This window comes from Bos taurus, chromosome 29 (genome assembly GCF_002263795.3).
Source record: "Bos taurus isolate L1 Dominette 01449 registration number 42190680 breed Hereford chromosome 29, ARS-UCD2.0, whole genome shotgun sequence".
In the NCBI taxonomy this organism is placed as follows: Eukaryota; Metazoa; Chordata; class Mammalia; order Artiodactyla; family Bovidae; genus Bos; species Bos taurus.
Window position 1 is genome coordinate 16,121,933 of NC_037356.1, and position 16,584 is coordinate 16,138,516.

Consider the following 16,584-nt stretch of genomic DNA (forward strand, 5'->3'; position numbering starts at 1 on the left):
GTATCCCCTCTCCCTACACTCCCCTCCCATCCAGGCTGCCATGTAACATTGGGCAGAGTTCCCTGTGCTGCACAGTAGGACGTTGTTGGTTATGCATTTTAAATACAGCAGTGTGTACATGTCCATCCCAAACTCCCTAACTACCTTTCCCCACCATTCTTCCCCTCTGGCAACGGTGAGTTCATCCTCTAAGAATGTGAGTCTCTTTCTGTTTTGTAAGTAAGTTCATGTGTATCTTTTCCTTGGCACTTTTTGAAGAACTGGAGATAAACTCAGGTGCGACCCAAGATGAGGCTGAGTTGCTAGGTAGGAACAAGGTCACACTTTGGTTCTTTAACCACATACGTATTTGACTTTTCACTCTAAGAAGCACCCAATGATAGTTTATGCCGAAGTGGTTTGACCTGTTTTAGTTTGTAAGGACTTTTCAGACTGCTGCAATAGAAATAAGCAAGACAGTGTCAGAGTAGGAGGGAGAACAATTTGGATTGATGGCAACGTTCAGAAATAGAGTGGTGATGGCTCAGTCTAGAGCAGGGAGTGTGATAGGGGTGAAAGGATGTGATTAAAGACTATTAGGAGTTAGAGTTAATTCAGGAGGTAAAGGAGAGGATGTTTTCAAGAACAGGTCCCAAGTTTCTCTCTTTGACAATGGAGTGAATGGAAACATCATCTCCTGATGTAAATGAATCAACTATAATTGACGAGACCTTAAGCTCAAAGCAAGTACTGGCCGTTTAGACTGGCAATTCTAATGCAGATTCTGTGTATTTTAGTTGTGTGTATGCATAACAGTTTAATAGATAATATTACTGAATGATTACTCCCTGCCAGGCAGTGTTCTAAGCCTCTATGTATATTAATGCATTTATCCTCATCATAATGATCTGAAGCAAGTAATATTATCCCACTTTAAAGATGAGGAAACAGAGACACAGATATTCTAAATGTCTTGCCTAGAAACCACTCAACCAAATGCAGATTTTGGATCTGAACCCATGTTGTCCTGAGGAAAGTCTGTGTTCCTGTTTCTTTTATTTTCCTAAGAATCTCCCAGTCTAGTCTGGCTGCTGCTGCTGCTGCTAAGTCGCTTCAGCCATGTCCTACTCTGTGCGACCTCATAGATGGCGGCCCACCAGGCTCCCCCGTCCCTGGGATTCTCCAGGCAAGACTACTGGAGTGGGTTGCCAATTCCTCCTCCAATGCATGCATGCATGCTAAGTCACTTCAGTCGTGCTCAATGCTGTGCAACCCTATGGACAGCAGCCCACCAGCCTCCTCTGTCCACAGGATTCTCTAGTCTAGTCTGGAGGAACACACAAAAACCAACAATATGAGAATCACAGGAGGAAGTGTATAATAATCACCACTAACATTTAGTGGCAGAATATGGGCACTCACAGGGTGCTGAGGGGACACAGAGCGGAGACCTATAAGCTCTCGTGGAGAAAATGGCATTTAAAAGATAAGTTGTAATGCAGTGGAAATTTACAGGGCACACAGGCTCCTATTGAACACTAAAAATGTCTCTTAGGCAATGTCCTGCTCATCTTTGTAGCTCTAGGACCCTCCCTTGGCACATGATGGTGCACAATAAATGTTTCATGAAGCCACCTGAAATCAAGTGCATTGCAAATAAGGACACTACCTCATGACACTTAAGCTGTTCTGCTCCTATCTTTACCAGGAATTTTTATTTTCCATCCTCCTTTAACAAATAAGACAAATGCAATTTCTCAAATACAGGAAGAACAGCTTTGCCAGGTCAGCTTTAAAGTCATAGTCTTCAGAAATCTGTTTGATCTAAAAGCAAGGACTGTTGGCATTTTCAGTGAATTTGCCTGCAGAAATCTTTAATGAGTTTACCTATAAACTAGCATGACTTATTATTTGCATTTTTAGTCAGATTTCTGAATGCTATTTCAAAAAACAGAGTGTAGACACATATATATATATATACAAACAGAGTCTATCCCTTCGGTTAGTCACTGCATTCGATTTAAACTTTCCAGGAATCTCCACTCAAAAGATTTTACATTATCACTCCCAAGTGGGTGGTCAATTACAACTCTGCCAAAATCGAAACAGAAACTTTAGGAGAATTACAAGATGTTTGTGTGTTCCCAGTTGACCGTGCCCATTCCCTCTCCAAACACTCCGGGAGGCCCCCTATGTGAAACTGACATGTTTTGTCACATTGCGGCAGACCTTGGCTGGCATCCCTTACCCTCTGGGGTTCCCTCCACTTAATCAAAGCAATCCGCCTACTTATTCCCAACTTCCTATTTCTTAAAAGAGGCCTATTGATTTTGCCCCTGAAATGACACAGTCTTACTTTCAAGTGTTTGAATGTCTCTGTAAGTGATGAGCAAGGAGATTTGGAACAAAGTAGAGTGGAATTAGTATTGAATGATTTTGTTCAATCAAAAAACAAAACAAAGGCATATATTGAGTGCCTCTGGGCCTGATATTATGCCAGGTAATGGTGATGCAAGGCAAATAAAACCCCTTCCTTTTTATTGAAGGAGCTCTCAGTCTAATAATACAGACAGCATGAAAACAAATAATTTTGGTAACACAGTGAAGTGCAATGATGGGGTGAGTGTGGGCATATGCCAGAGTGATGGGAATGGTAAAGGCTCTCTGAAAGAAATGATGTCTGGATTGAGTCTAAAACAAAGAGCAAGCAGGAGTTAGCCAGCAGACAGACGCCTTTCCAGATGTTAGATTTAAGGGAACATCATGTTACAGGCTAAGGGATCATCTAGCTATGACACACAGCAGGATTTACATGAGGGCCGGAGTGTAAGGTGCATGCAGAGGGGGACGATGAGGCTGCAGATCGGGCTGGTGAGGAAGAGGTCTGTCAACTCTGCTAAGCAGTTTAAACTATCCTGGGGCACTGGGGAGCCATTAAAGGAATTTAAATAGGAGAATATCAGGGTTAGATTATTGTTTTTCAGTAGGTCCCTCAGGTAATGGAGACTTCTTTACACAAGGCCATAAAGAGCTCCTAAGTCCTCACAGGGATCAGAGAAGCCTTGGGAACAGGAAGCGTTACTGACTGTCTAGTCAGAGCATTTGGGAGACCACAGGAGACTTACCTACTAGATTTCAAAAGAGGGGAAAAGAAAGACTAGAGAAAGCTACTGTGCATCTTAAACATGCTTTACTTTAGAGCATTTCCAAGTTATTTCTCATTCCTATCTCATTGCCATCTCATTCCTATCAATATTTTATGAGTGATACAGAGATTCCTTGGAAAAATTTCAGATCTAAAAATGTATATTTTTGTATGAGTTATGTTACATATCTTACAAATCTACCTATGAGACCAAACATGTCAATATCATACCAGTAACAATTGCAACATATCTTCCTTACAAAAAATTTCCAGTTTTTCAGCCGAGCATCTTTAGTGCCCTTTACAGACATCTAATGGAAATTATCATAATTTATTTTAAAAAATATCATGGTATTACTCACCCTCCATGATCTGAAATTATATTCCCAGAGCAAGGACTTAACTTTATGGTTCATATTTTTCTCATTTAAATTCTGTTTATTTTTCATACTGTTGTATTTCTTTTACGATTTTCCCAATGGCCCATTGTAATAACTGACCATATTTGCTTAGCAGGAGAGTAAATGTTCATTTGCATATGTCTTGTTACCACTAGAGGCTCGAAGGTGGCCTTGCCCTTTTGCAAGCTGCTTGGTTACTGTTGTCCAAATGAGTATATGTTGGGGAGTAAAGGGCACTGTCCTGAAGATGCAAAACTTACATCTTAATCTTCACTCTCCATTCCACTCCCAACCAGGTTTCTTGAGCTATAATCAAAACAAATGGTAGGCCAGGTGGGGGATGAGACATTTACTCTTAGTTAAGCACAGACTGCATTTTTTTAATATAGGAAAATCTTAAAATGGCCTCAAGGCAGTATTTGATAGGGATCTATCCTGGCTTTGGGAAGACTAGGGAAGTAAAACCCCGCTAAGTCCTTCTGAAGGTCCACTTTACTAACCTTGACAAAAGGCAAACCAGGAATTTCTTTATGCGTCTTCACATTTGAAGATGTAATAATGACCAACAGGCCTAACAAAGCTCTTAGCTTTGGAAGTCAGAGCTATCCTTCTACTCTTAATTCAGATAATAAAAGTGTATTGCCTTGAGCTATATCTGTCTATATCTATCTATAAAATACCTATGTTTGTATGTGTGAGTATGTATGTATATGTACCTATATATAGATAAGATACATACATATATGGCAGAAGTGAAAAGACTGATTTTACCTGTTTAGTTGCTAATAATATAAGTATGACTTTGGGAAATCGTGAAATTTAAGTTTTCACACTGGTGGTAAAAGCCTGAAGCAAGCTTGTGCAAAAAAGAAAATGGATGCATAACAGAACATTTTCACCCTGAGTATCTGACCCTTTTGTGTGTGTGTGTGTGTGTTTTTAATACCATTCAAGGCAAGTATGTCTGTTACTTTGAATAGTTTGCATATTTTATTTTGCATCCAAGTGTCCAACATGTTCACCAGCAAATGATAAGAATTTAGCAAAACAGAATAAGCTGGTCATTTATCACTTTTTTACATCTCCATTTGGATTTCTAATAGTCATCGCAAGCATAAGTTGATTCTAATATATTTCCCAAGGTTTTTCTCCAACCTCTGTGGCCATAGTCTTTTCCATCCCAGTAAATGGCCCCACCACCTACCCAATTGCTTAAGATAGAAATCCTCCCTAATTTTCTCTCAAACCAGGCTTTCACCAACCACTGATAAGCTTTAGCCATCTTACCTTCAGAAGAATTTTGACACCATCATCATTTCTTCATCCCCATTGCTTTATCATTTTTAGTATTTACCTACTGTACTTGGACTAAAACTCAAAGTCCTCCCAAAGGCTGTATGTGAATCTCATCTGCCTCTCACCCTGCTCCAACTCTGCATCCATCAAGATCTTTGCAGAATCACAGCCTTCATTCATCCTTTTCATTCTTCTTAAAATGTTTGTTCCCTGAGCATGATCCTTTCTCGTCCTTCAAGTCTTGTCTTTGAATCCCCAATCCTCACCCCATCCCATTATAGGTTCCTTATCTCACAGTACTTTTATGAGTTTGTAATTGCTTTTTTTTTTTTTTTTAACTTGTGGGTTTTCTGTTTCCCCTGAAAAACTATCAGCATTGTAGGGTAAGGATGTTTATCTTGCTGTCCAGAGCATGTTCCACACTATATACTGTGTCTAGCAGATAGCAAAACTCAAGAAAAATTTGATTGAATACATGGAATATATAAGAACTGAAGATAAAAGAAAGAGTAGGACACAGTTCCTGCCCTCAGAGAGCTTGCATTCTTAATAGGAAAGGCAGAAAAAAATCAGGTAATTACAATATCTAGAGATGAATACTCTATAGGGGAGAAGTATCAACACAAAACACAGTGATGAGGGAAAGGATTGTATGAATGGTGTCAAGATTTTGGCACCAGAGACCAATAAACTTGGTTAAATCTTCAATTACCATCAAAGTTTTTACCATTAAATAGCTCTGATGATTTGGTCAGGCTACTTAACACCTCTGATTCTTAGTCTATTCATCTATAAAAAGGAAGTAAGGATATTTACTATCTCAAAGAGATCCTATGAGGATTAAATGAAATAAGCCATGTGAAATGTTAACTTGCAGAATATGAGCTAGTAGTTTAAGTGGTTATTTATGTAAGGAGATGCACTGCCACCATTGAAAGTGATGCTTAATTAGTCACTGTATACCTGGAACTGAGTATGCTGTTGAATTAAAGTCTTTTACTCTCAAACCAGTGCTCATTTTCTCCTCCATGGAGATTGATATTAAACAGCTCAGATTCTCCCTCCTCTAAAAGCTTCCCTGACCATTTTAAGACAGTTCATCACACCCTGCTCTGAGTTATCTTCCTGCCTTATGGTTTGGAGCATGTTGATATTTCAAGGGGCCCAAATAACTGTTGCTGCTCCACTGTGCCCTGGTGTGGAACCACACGAGAGACCGACTGAAGTGGTAGCTTCACAACTGAGGGAGGAGGTGAGGACATGATGGAGTGTGTTAGCCACACAAATCTCAGAACAGACATGGAAAGTAGTGCTGAACAGCTGGAGGCCTTTCAAGGTTCTTGAATGGTAGGGAACAGACCAGAGAACATGTCTGCAAACAGGTGATTCAAAAGGCAGAGGAGGAGGAGAGTGGCTGAACTAGGCACTGCGTGGTCATTCCACAACCCGGACACAAGAGTAGGGTACAGGAAAAATCCAAAGGTGTTACGCTAATGGTTGTTGTTGTTCCATTGCTAAGTCGTATCCGACTCTTTGAGAGCCCATGAATTGCAGCATGCACGCTTCCCTGTCCTTCACCAGCTCCCAGAACTTGCTCAAACTCATGTCCATTGAGTCAGTGATGCCATCCAACCATCTCATCCTCTGTCTTTCCCTTCTCCTCCCACCTTCAATCTTTCCTAGCTTCAGAGTCTTTTCCAATGAATCAGCTCTTCACATCAGGTGGCCAAAATATTGGAACTTCAGCCTCAGCACCAGTCCTTCCAATGAATATTCAGGGTTGATTTCCTTTACAATTGACTGGTTTAATCTCCTTGTTGTCCAAAGGATTCTCAAGAGTCTTCTCCAACACCACAGTTTGAAAGCATCAATTCTTTGGCATTCAGCCTTCTTTATAGTCCATCTCTCACATCCATACATGACTATTGGAAAAAACCATAGCTTTGACTGTTTTGACGTTTGTTGGCAAAATGATGTCTCTGCTTTTAATACACAGTCTAGGCTAATTGACATCCCCCAACTTGGAATCACAAAGCCAGTAAAAGAGTTCCTCTCCTCTGCCCGCTACCAACAGAGACACCCCAGGCTCCAGAGTTAGCAGGCCTGAGTTTAAGCTCTCACTCTGCAACTTATAAACAGGAACACTTCAATCTCTCTTAGCCTCTGTATTCTGAAATGTAAAATGAGGTTGATGATAATAGCATCTACCCTATAGTGTGAGGCTAAAATGAACGAGTGCAGTAAAGCACTTACTACTGTAGTGGGCATGTAAGAAATGTTATTTTTTTCTTGGCTAAGATTTTATCTCTGAAATTGCCATTGCAACAGAAAAGTAGGCACGTAAATGAACAAATGTGTGCCTTAATTAAAATGCTAGAAAAGGGCTCTCAGGGAAGATGATGCTTGGACAAGTCTCTTAAGAACAGCATTGTGTATCTATGTGGTCCGTGGGCCTTCCAGCAAGAGAGCAGAGCCAGATGACTCAAAAGGCAGGTATCACATTCATGGTCCCTGGATACTCTTGTCTTCTCGAGTTTTGTCCTTTGTAAAACCAAAAGAAGATATTAAATATTATATTTTATAATTTCATTAGTATAAAGACAAATATCATCTGTGATGGATTATGTTGAATTTTTTCCTTTAATTAAAACTTTTTTGTTAGTCCCTAAAAGTATCATGGTTTCTAGACACTATGCCTATTGTGCTTGATGGGGAAGTCTGAGGTGGGGAAAACAAAGGACAAAGACTCAAGGAAAGACACATCCTACCATATTTTGAGAACTGTAGAAAGTGTCATGTGATGGAAGCTTAGCAAGCTTTTGTTAAAACAACTTATTTAAGAAATAGATGTTGTAGCAAAGTCAAGATTTACATGTCCAATATACAAAATTAAGACAAATTTTTAATTTGCAATAGCACTCCAATATTTTCTATTGTATTTTTGACACTGGTCATAATCCACCTAACTTATTACTTTATAAAGTTTTGACTTCTCACTTGAAAATCGCTGAGGTAAGAGAAAGAAACAAGGGGAAGAGTAGAGAAGGAGGCAGGACAGGGTCACAGAGGCCCTGCATTGCATGCCAGGGCTGAGGGCACGTTCCTGAAGGATGAATTTTGGCAGAATTTCACGCAGAGGCATGAAGTAATGAAATGCATGCATTTGAAAGTTGGCCCTGAAGGACAGATTGGAAGAGGGTGACACGGAAAGCAGAGAGCTTACTAGTAGCGATGCTGCTAGTAGCATTCAACAAGAGATGGGGAGTTTCAAACTGAGGAGGTGGGCCGGGAACATGAGGAAGGCATAGAGAACATCCAGTAGACCAAGCGCTCTTGGCTCAGTACCGTTTGTTTCAGTCTTATTTCAAGTGGTGTATAACTAAACAAAGAGGAAAGTCTCTTGCTCTCCCCATTTTCTCTTGTAGTTTAATTAATTTCATACAAGTACATATAAATTGGCAACTTAGCCTGGAAGACATAAATTCAGTGAGCTAAGCTCTGGTTCTGGAATTGGTCTCCGCCAGGCTCCACCACTTACCAGCTGAGAGTTCTGTGACAGCTTCCTCACTCTGTGAGTCTTGGGTTCCCCATCTGTAATACAGGAGTGGTAACAAAGCTCTCTTCATAGTGTAGTGATAATCTACATGGAGAAAATGTATATATTGTGCTTAGTACACTGCCCGTGTACAGCAAGACATAGAATAAGTGGAGATTATTATAAAATATATTTTGGAAATTATGTGCTTATCCTATAACTTTGGGAGAAAAAGAGGCAAATCTATCATTTTAGTTAAAAAAAAAAAAAGTTCACCTCTATGGAACTTTGAATTTGATGGCCTCTCTCTGTCAGGAAGCCAAACTATAATTCCTAGGGGTGTGTATGTGTGCGTGTGTGTACGTGGAACATTTCATTAGCATAGATTCATAAGGTTTATGCATTCCGTCTCACCTTTGTCTCTTCACTTAACACTGTTTGTAGTGTCCTGTACCTTTAAGCTATCTTCCAGGTCATGTTTTTTAAAGGTTGCAAAATGTCCCATCATGGGTATGTAGCAAATTCCAGCAACAGTTAGACTCTTGAGTTTTTCCAATTAATTCCTATGGATTTAATATTTTCAGGTTATTTAAAAATCTTCTGTCAAGGTCTACTAAGTTTCCTTTGGTCCCTTTTTTTTCCCTTCTAATTTACTGTTTTTGCAAAGAGAGGGTTGGGGACATGCATACAGACATCCAAAGTCTTTGAAATGTCTACCATCTTCCTAGGGCTCTGAGTAGTGTGGTAATGAACTGCTTTGAGGTTAAGTTGTCTGACTGCCTTATTATGAGAGATCAAACCGGAAGGTATGTGTTTGCTTCCAATTAACACCAACTGTTGGGATTTGAAAATCATGTATTTCATTCATTAACCTTCAGGATGGCATTCAGAGGAGAGAATGTTTGAATTTACAACCTACAAATTATAAATTTATCAAAAGCAGTAGCATGATTGTAATGCTTGTGTTAAAAGACCATCCGTATCCTTAGTCTCTACAGTAGATCATGAGGAGACTGTGTCTGCCCTGAGGACATGTTCTCTAATAACAAGCATCTTTCATCCTCTGCAGTGGAGAGAGATTTCCACATGTCTTTTCTCTTGTCACATTCACCATAACCCTGGAAGGAAAGAGGCCAGAGGTTACTATTCTCATTTGATGGATGAAAAAAACGGAGTCTCAAAGACATCAATGGATTTGCCCAAAGTGATACTTTTACAGAATGGTGAAGCCAGAACTTGAAATCAGAAGTTTTCCTTCTCAGGTCTCTGCTCTTTCCTTCTCCCCAGGTTGCTTTCTCCAGTGTTGAGATGCACAAAATAAAGAAGACCATTGTCAGGTCAAAGTGTGAAGTAGGGAATTTTGCCTTGCCCTCCCTCCCCAAGAAACATCCACTGATGTTCCAAGGACGTGCACCTCTGACCCATCTTTGTCCTTCATTTCCCTCCATTGCACAGACTGATAGGAAGCAGGAGAGACTTGAGGTGGATGGTAGGCCACCCTGTAGCATGTGTCAGGAGGGCAATTTCAACATCAGACGCTTTAAGCCAAATCCCAAATCTGACACTTGGCCTTGGAGAACAGAAATTCTTTATTCCTTAGTTTGTGAGAAGGTATCAGCTAGAAATGATTTCAAAAGCAGTTGATAGAATATGTGACTGAATGTGATTTCAACAATTTAAAAAACTCATTATCTCACTTAACTCCAAAAATGAAGCTTTTCCAGTTTGACTAACCAAGCTGCTCAAGGATATCTGGATTCTGGGTCAGCTTCTTTTGCTTCACTCTGATTTTTCTTTGTGGTTGAAATGGGTGCCTTGGCTCCACCATCAAATCCTCGTATAACAATACCCAAAACAGGAAAGAAAGTGTCAGGCATTCTCCTTATGCATTTGTCTTTTTACCAGGGCCAAGTGAAAGAGTTTTTAACAGAAGGCTCCAGCAAACTTCTTGTTCATTTCTTTGGCCAACCTGGGTCACATGCCCATCACTACACAGTGGGGACAGCTGCCTGGTTGACCAGCTGTCCCAGCTGATGTGGACCTTGGCAAAAGAGAATAGAGTTGCTATGATCAGTTTAAGCACAGGTTATTCTCTAAGGCTAGGATTAGAGTCCCCTTCCTTAAGCATATCTCAGCTTAGATATGAGAAAAAATGTGAGTTCCATGAGCAAGCTAGAGGGTGTTTCACTGATTCCTGAGAAGGTAACCAGTTAGTCTGCCACAGAAGGTTTTGTGATTAGTAGAAAGTGTTAGTTGCTCAGCCATGCCCAAGTCTTTGTGACCCCATGGACGGTAACCTGCCAGGCTCCTCTGTCCATGGGGATTCTCCAGGCAAGAATACTGAAATGGGTTGCCATTCCTTTCTCCCCGCCCAGGGACATAAACCAGGTCTCCTTCATGGCAGGCAGATTTGTTACCATCTGAGCCACCAGGGAAGCAAAAAGTTGAAAGTAAAAAACTTAGCATAGCACCTGGCACATAAAATATCTCAGTAAATGTCTCACAGTATTACCAACTTTGCAAGTTAGAGCAGAATCCAGTCATTGTTTTTTAACTTTGGGCATGCCACTTAACCAGTCAAAGACAGTTTCATTTTCTTCAAATTGAGGATAAGTATTGCTACTGTACCTGGAAGAGGGTGTGGAAACCCACTCCAGTATTCCTGCCTGGAGAATCCCGTGGACAGAGGTGCCTGGCTGGCTATACAGCCCATAGAGTCGGACACAACTGAAGTGACTTAGCATGACGATTGCTACTGTACAGAGTTGTTGAAAATGTTTAAAATAATACATGGGAAAGAGTGTTTAAGTTATTAAATACTATGCAAATGTAAAATATCATTTTTAACCTTCAGAGTCTCACCTGCAAAGTCACTTACAGAAGGGTCAGACAGGTATATAATGACAGATTTGTGAAAAGCTCACAACTGAGTGTAAGATTTTCATGTGTTTGGCAATGTGATGCTGATATATAGAACACCAGTCATCTCATTGTTCTGAACATTTAAAAATAAACTCCAGCTTTTGTTCCAGGCCACCTCGTACCTAAATATAGTGCAATGAAATACCAAAAAAAAAAAAAATACTCCAGTGCATTAAAACTCACACACACACACAGACTAACTTCTTTGCTGCTTTCTTTATGCAGATTCCCCCTCACAACTTAATGCCTGAAACTGCTGATGATGTCAGTTGGCTCCATGTCCTCCAAGTCCTTGTAGTCCAAGTCCAAATGAAAAGGCCAAGGTTTCCGACCTTCCTTTGCAAGAGTACTGACTCTATCCCAGAGACCTCAAATGCATGCATTTCCTTTAAAATTCTCAGCAACTCTACAAGATGCAGATTTCATTCCTATTTATCGGGTAGAAAGACCAAGGTTCCCTGAGATTAGGTAGCCTGCATACATCCCATAGCTGCCAATGAGGGAGCCCAGGTTTTGGCTTGGTTCTCCCCAGCTCTGAAGAGTGTGGCGTCTCTGCTATTCATCTTCTTTACCACCTTTTCCATTATATCCTCTCCAACTGAACATCAAGACAGTGATGCTTTACTTCCTCGCTCCTTTCCCTTTCTCATCTGTATAACCAATTCTACAAACACTCAGTTTGCTCTAGAAGTCCATTCAAGAAACTCTCTAATAGTGTTGCTATTTGAAGCTGGGAATGGACTGTAGAACAGCCATGTATACCCATGTCCCTGAGGCTTGAGATGCAGAACTATTTACTGGAAAGTGATCCCTGGGGCAGAAACACAGAAGTCTACCCTATAATGAGATCTTAAAATTAACATAATCAGTCTTTAGTATTTATATATCTTACATGCTGAGCTATTGTATTTAATAATCAAAGCACACTGCCCATTTTATATATTCTAAAAATACAATACTGAAATTCAGATACCATATGATATCCTCAGTATCATTCACTTTGTGAAGAATGTTCAGTTGCTCAGTCATGTCCGACTCTTTGCAACCCCATGAACCGCAGCATGCCAGGCCTCCCTGCCCATCACCAATGCATCACTAATACGTTTAAAGAATGTATTAGTTATTAATTGCAGCAATAGCGCTACCTAACACAATAACCTCTATCTCAGTAGCATACAGTAGTAGTTGTTTATCTGTTGTGTGCCTGGGTCATCTGGGATTGACTAGATGACTTTCCTGAACTTAGCTGGCCCCAGTCTAAGAGCTGACTTACTGGTGGCTGATCTAGAAGAAAGGAAGTGCGATGTTCCACGAGCAAAATGTGTGCTTATAAAGGGGCATAACAAATTGGGAATACTGTTGCAATACACCATTAGAGATTTTTAAAATATTGTTAATGTTTTCTAAGTGCTTTTGTAATAGATATATCCCTGCAACAAAAAGCAAGGTCATCATGATAATAATATTCCAAGTCATAAAGACTCTAGCAGTGTGGCTGCCAGACCCCAATCTACCCTGCACCGTGTCCTCTGTTGTTTCTGGGAGCTCCAAAGCTCCCCACAGGTTTGTGCTCATGACCAGTCTTCCTGCCACAATGAGACAGAGGTAGCATGATGTTCTTTCTCTTCTTAAAGTCAGCTAAAGGAGCCTCTCTACTGCTACCATCAGAGGTTCAGATCAGATCAGATCAGTCGCTCAGTCGTGTCCAACTCTTTGCGACCCCATGAATTGCAGCACACCAGGCCTCCCTGTCCACCACCAACTCCCGGAGTTCACTCAGACTCACGTCCATCAAGTCAGTGATGCCATCCAGCCATCTCATCCTCTGTCGTCCCCTTCTTCTCCTACCCCCAATCCCTCCCAGCATCAGAGTCTTTTCCAATGAGTCAACTCTTTGCATGAGGTGGCCAAAGTACTGGAGTTTCAGCTTTAGCATCAGTCCTTCCAAAGAAATCCCAGGGCTGATCTCCTTCAGAATGGACTGGTTGGATCTCCTTGCAGTCCAAGGGACTCTCAAGAGTCTTCTCCAACACCACAGTTCAAAAGCATCAATTCTTCGGTGCTCAGCCTTATTCACAGTCCAACTGTCACATCCATACATGACCACAGGAAAAACCATAGCCTTGACTAGACGAACCTTTGTTGGCAAAGTAATGTCTCTGCTTTTGAATATGCTATCTAGGTTGAGTCATAACTTTCCTTGCAAGGAGTAACGTCTTTTAATTTCATGGCTGCAGTCACCATCTGTAGTGATTTTGGAGCCCAGAAAAATAAAGTCTGACACTGTTTCCACTGTTTCCCCGTCTATTTCCCATGAAGTGGTGGGACCGGATGCCATGATCTTCATTTTCTGAATGTTGAGCTTTAAGCCAACTTTTTCACTCTCCACTTTCACTTTCATTAAGAGGCTTTTTAGTTCCTCTTCACTTTCTGCCATAAGGATGGTGTCATCTGCATATCTGAGGTTATTGATATTTCTCCCGGCAATCTTGATTCCAGCTTGTGTTTCTTCCAGTCCAGCATTTCTCATGGTGTACTCTGCATATAAGTTAAATAAACAGGGTGACAATATACAGCCTTGACAAACTCCTTTTCCTATTTGGAACCAGTCTGTTGTTCCATGTCCAGTCTATCAGAGGTTATGTTTCTTCAAAACACCTGAGTCTCTGCATGAGTGCTGTCTCCCATTGCTCTAAAGATGCCACTCCCAGTTATGCTGGACAAGCGCCAGGGTCTGCCCAGAGGTGTCATGAAAGCCCCCTTGCCAGCTCTGTGCTACACTTACATAGCAGGGCTGTAAACCCCTGGGTCTGTCTAGGACCTTCTGCCTCTCCTTTCTACTCATATACTGCAACAATTTAATAAGAGAAAGGAAAAAATAAAACAAGAAAGCAGCTTCCAAACACAATTCCAGCTTAAAGACACAATTTCAGATCCCAAATGAAACAGTTGCCTGCAGGTTCCTAGTAGCTTCATGCTGTCCCAAGACAAAGGGGAGGCATGGGCTTCACATTTGCATTACTAAAGGGCCTATTTAATTTGTGTTTTTTAAAATATAATGCTTACCTCGGGGAGTCCCAGTGTTAAGTGTGATCCATTCTGATAATTTATCCTAAAGCAAAAAGAAAAGAACCTTGTCCCCAAAGTAAATACAATGTTCCACTTCTAGAGACTCAAAATTTCATATTTCACTTCCCAATTGACTTTTCTGTCCTAAGGTATTTTTATTCTGTCTACATTTTCTGTATCCCATTTACATTCATACCAAATTTTCAAAATCAGTCTTGACTAAGACACCTATTTCTGAATAAGAGTATGGGTACGTTTTGGAGATGTGAAACAAAAGTAGCTTTCATCATGTCCTTTTGTTTGGAGGTTCTCATGAATTATATCCATTGTATTTGTTGCTTTGGCAAGACTTCAGAATTCATTTGCTGCATTTCTCATTTTCTGTGACTTGAAGCTTAGAGGTTGCCTTTTCTAGCATATGAAGTTGGAGGTAGATGCTGGAACACCTTGGTTCAATAGCATCTTATTGACCTCTGTTTTGAATTCCCCAAACTGCTGCTCCAGCAGTTTGGATCATCCTTATTTAATTCAGGAAAGAAGTGGGGAAGAGGTGCCAGCCATATCTTTCTTTTCTACTAAGAAAACCAAAAACTTTCCTGCAATACCCCAGCAATCTTCTGCCTATGTGGAAAAACTGAGTCCTTGGCTACCTGAGGCTACAAGGCACAGAGGGAAGATGAGTAGCTGGCTCACCTGGCCCTTAAATGGAGACAGAGGAAAAGGTTGTTAAGACTGGATGCTAAGCTCACTGGACCAGTGCCTTCCTCAAGGACTGATACTACTGATAACAAAGGGATTATAGCTTAATTTTGAGTCAAATCCAGATTGTTTCAAGTTCTTAAAATGACAATAATCTTGATATTCAGATTTATCGGAAGAAAAAAAAAAGAATTGTTCTCTAAATTATCAAAGTTTTCCATTTGAAATGGAAAAATACATCAAAATAGCAAAATGCCAAAGCTTGATCAAGTAAGACAGATGCTGTCAAACAACAGGGAAAGGAAATAAATGTCTAAGTAGCGGAAAGGAAATTGGACAGTTAACCTAACATTCCCAGCCGCTAGGCCTTGGCTAAGGTTGGGGGGAAAGAAAAGTGATTGGAAATGTTGAGAGAAAGTCTAGACAGACAGAGAGCAGATCCTCTGCCATATCACATAGCTACCATGTGAGCTGATACCTGTAAGAGAGCCCTGTTTAGCTGGCTGTAACTCACCCAGCCTTTCTGCACCTCAACAGAAATGTTTGGGTGGGCCCAGCGTGGTCACAAAGACACACGAGCTGGCACTGGTGGCATGAGAAGGAATTGTAACCAAAACCAGCTGTTAGATCTAGTTAAACTTGTTAAAAGTAGCTTTCACAATCTCTTAAGATAATAATGGGGTTTCCAAGTAGCGTAGTGAAGGGTAAAGTGTCTTGGTAAGCTTCTACCTGGGGCTTCTGAGCTGAGGTGAACACTGCCCACCCCCAAAACAATTCAGGTCCTTCTGGAACCTCAGAATGTACAGTTGTTTGGAAATAGAGTCCATAGTGATATAATAAGATGAGGTCATCTTAACCTCATCATCACCCAGTTAAGATGGGCCCTTCATGCAATATGCCTGGCACCCTTATAAGAAGAGAAGAGACTCAAAAGGAAGGTGATGTGAAGATACACAGGGAGAGCACCAGGTGATAACAGAGGCAGAGACTGGGGTTATGGAGCAGCAAGCCAAGGGCTGCTGGCCGCTGGCAGAAGCTGGGAAGAAATAAGAGATTCTTCCCTTCAGTCTTCAGAGAGGAGAGAATGGCCCTGCCAACACCTTGATTTCAGACTTCTAACTTACAAACTGTGGGAACTTACATTTCTATTGCTCTAAGCCACCTCTTTTGGGGTCCTTTGTTATGGCAGACCCAGGAAACAAATAGAGCTTCCTTCAACCTTGCAGCATCTTTTGTTGGAAAGGCTGAGACCACTGCCATGGCTTCAAAGTATATCTCTTCCTGCCAAGAGTGTTGTTCACCCAGCAGAGGGCTGAGTTTCCCAAGTCTTCAGCTCACGCTCTATGGACCCCCTTCAGTGTCTCCTTTTCCAGAGTCTATCCCAGTGGAAGGGAAGCAAAGCAGAAAGAGCATAGCCAACGTCCCGCTTTTGCTACATTTCACATCAGCTTCCCTGATGGCTCAGACAGTAAAGAGTCCACCTATAATGCAGCAGACCCAGGTTTGATTCATGGGTCATGAAGATCCCCTGGAGAAGG

At 41.0% G+C, this 16,584-nt stretch overlaps 1 long non-coding RNA gene across 3 annotated transcripts; it reads right to left on the reverse strand.

Moving 5' to 3' along the window:
• Positions 1 to 6,971: 6,971 nt before the first annotated feature.
• LOC112444874 (uncharacterized) lies at positions 6,972 to 15,850 on the reverse strand. Of its 3 annotated transcripts, none has more exons than XR_009493435.1 (5): positions 15,776 to 15,850; positions 14,345 to 14,390; positions 8,771 to 8,919; positions 8,360 to 8,461; positions 6,972 to 7,362 (listed from the first exon to the last, which is right to left on the reverse strand). It is a non-coding gene; the product is annotated as an uncharacterized lncRNA (long non-coding RNA). The 3 variants fall into 3 exon arrangements; XR_009493436.1 differs by lacking the exon at positions 15,776 to 15,850 and adding an exon at positions 15,561 to 15,767; XR_003033264.2 differs by lacking the exon at positions 8,771 to 8,919.
• Positions 15,851 to 16,584: the final 734 nt, after the last annotated feature.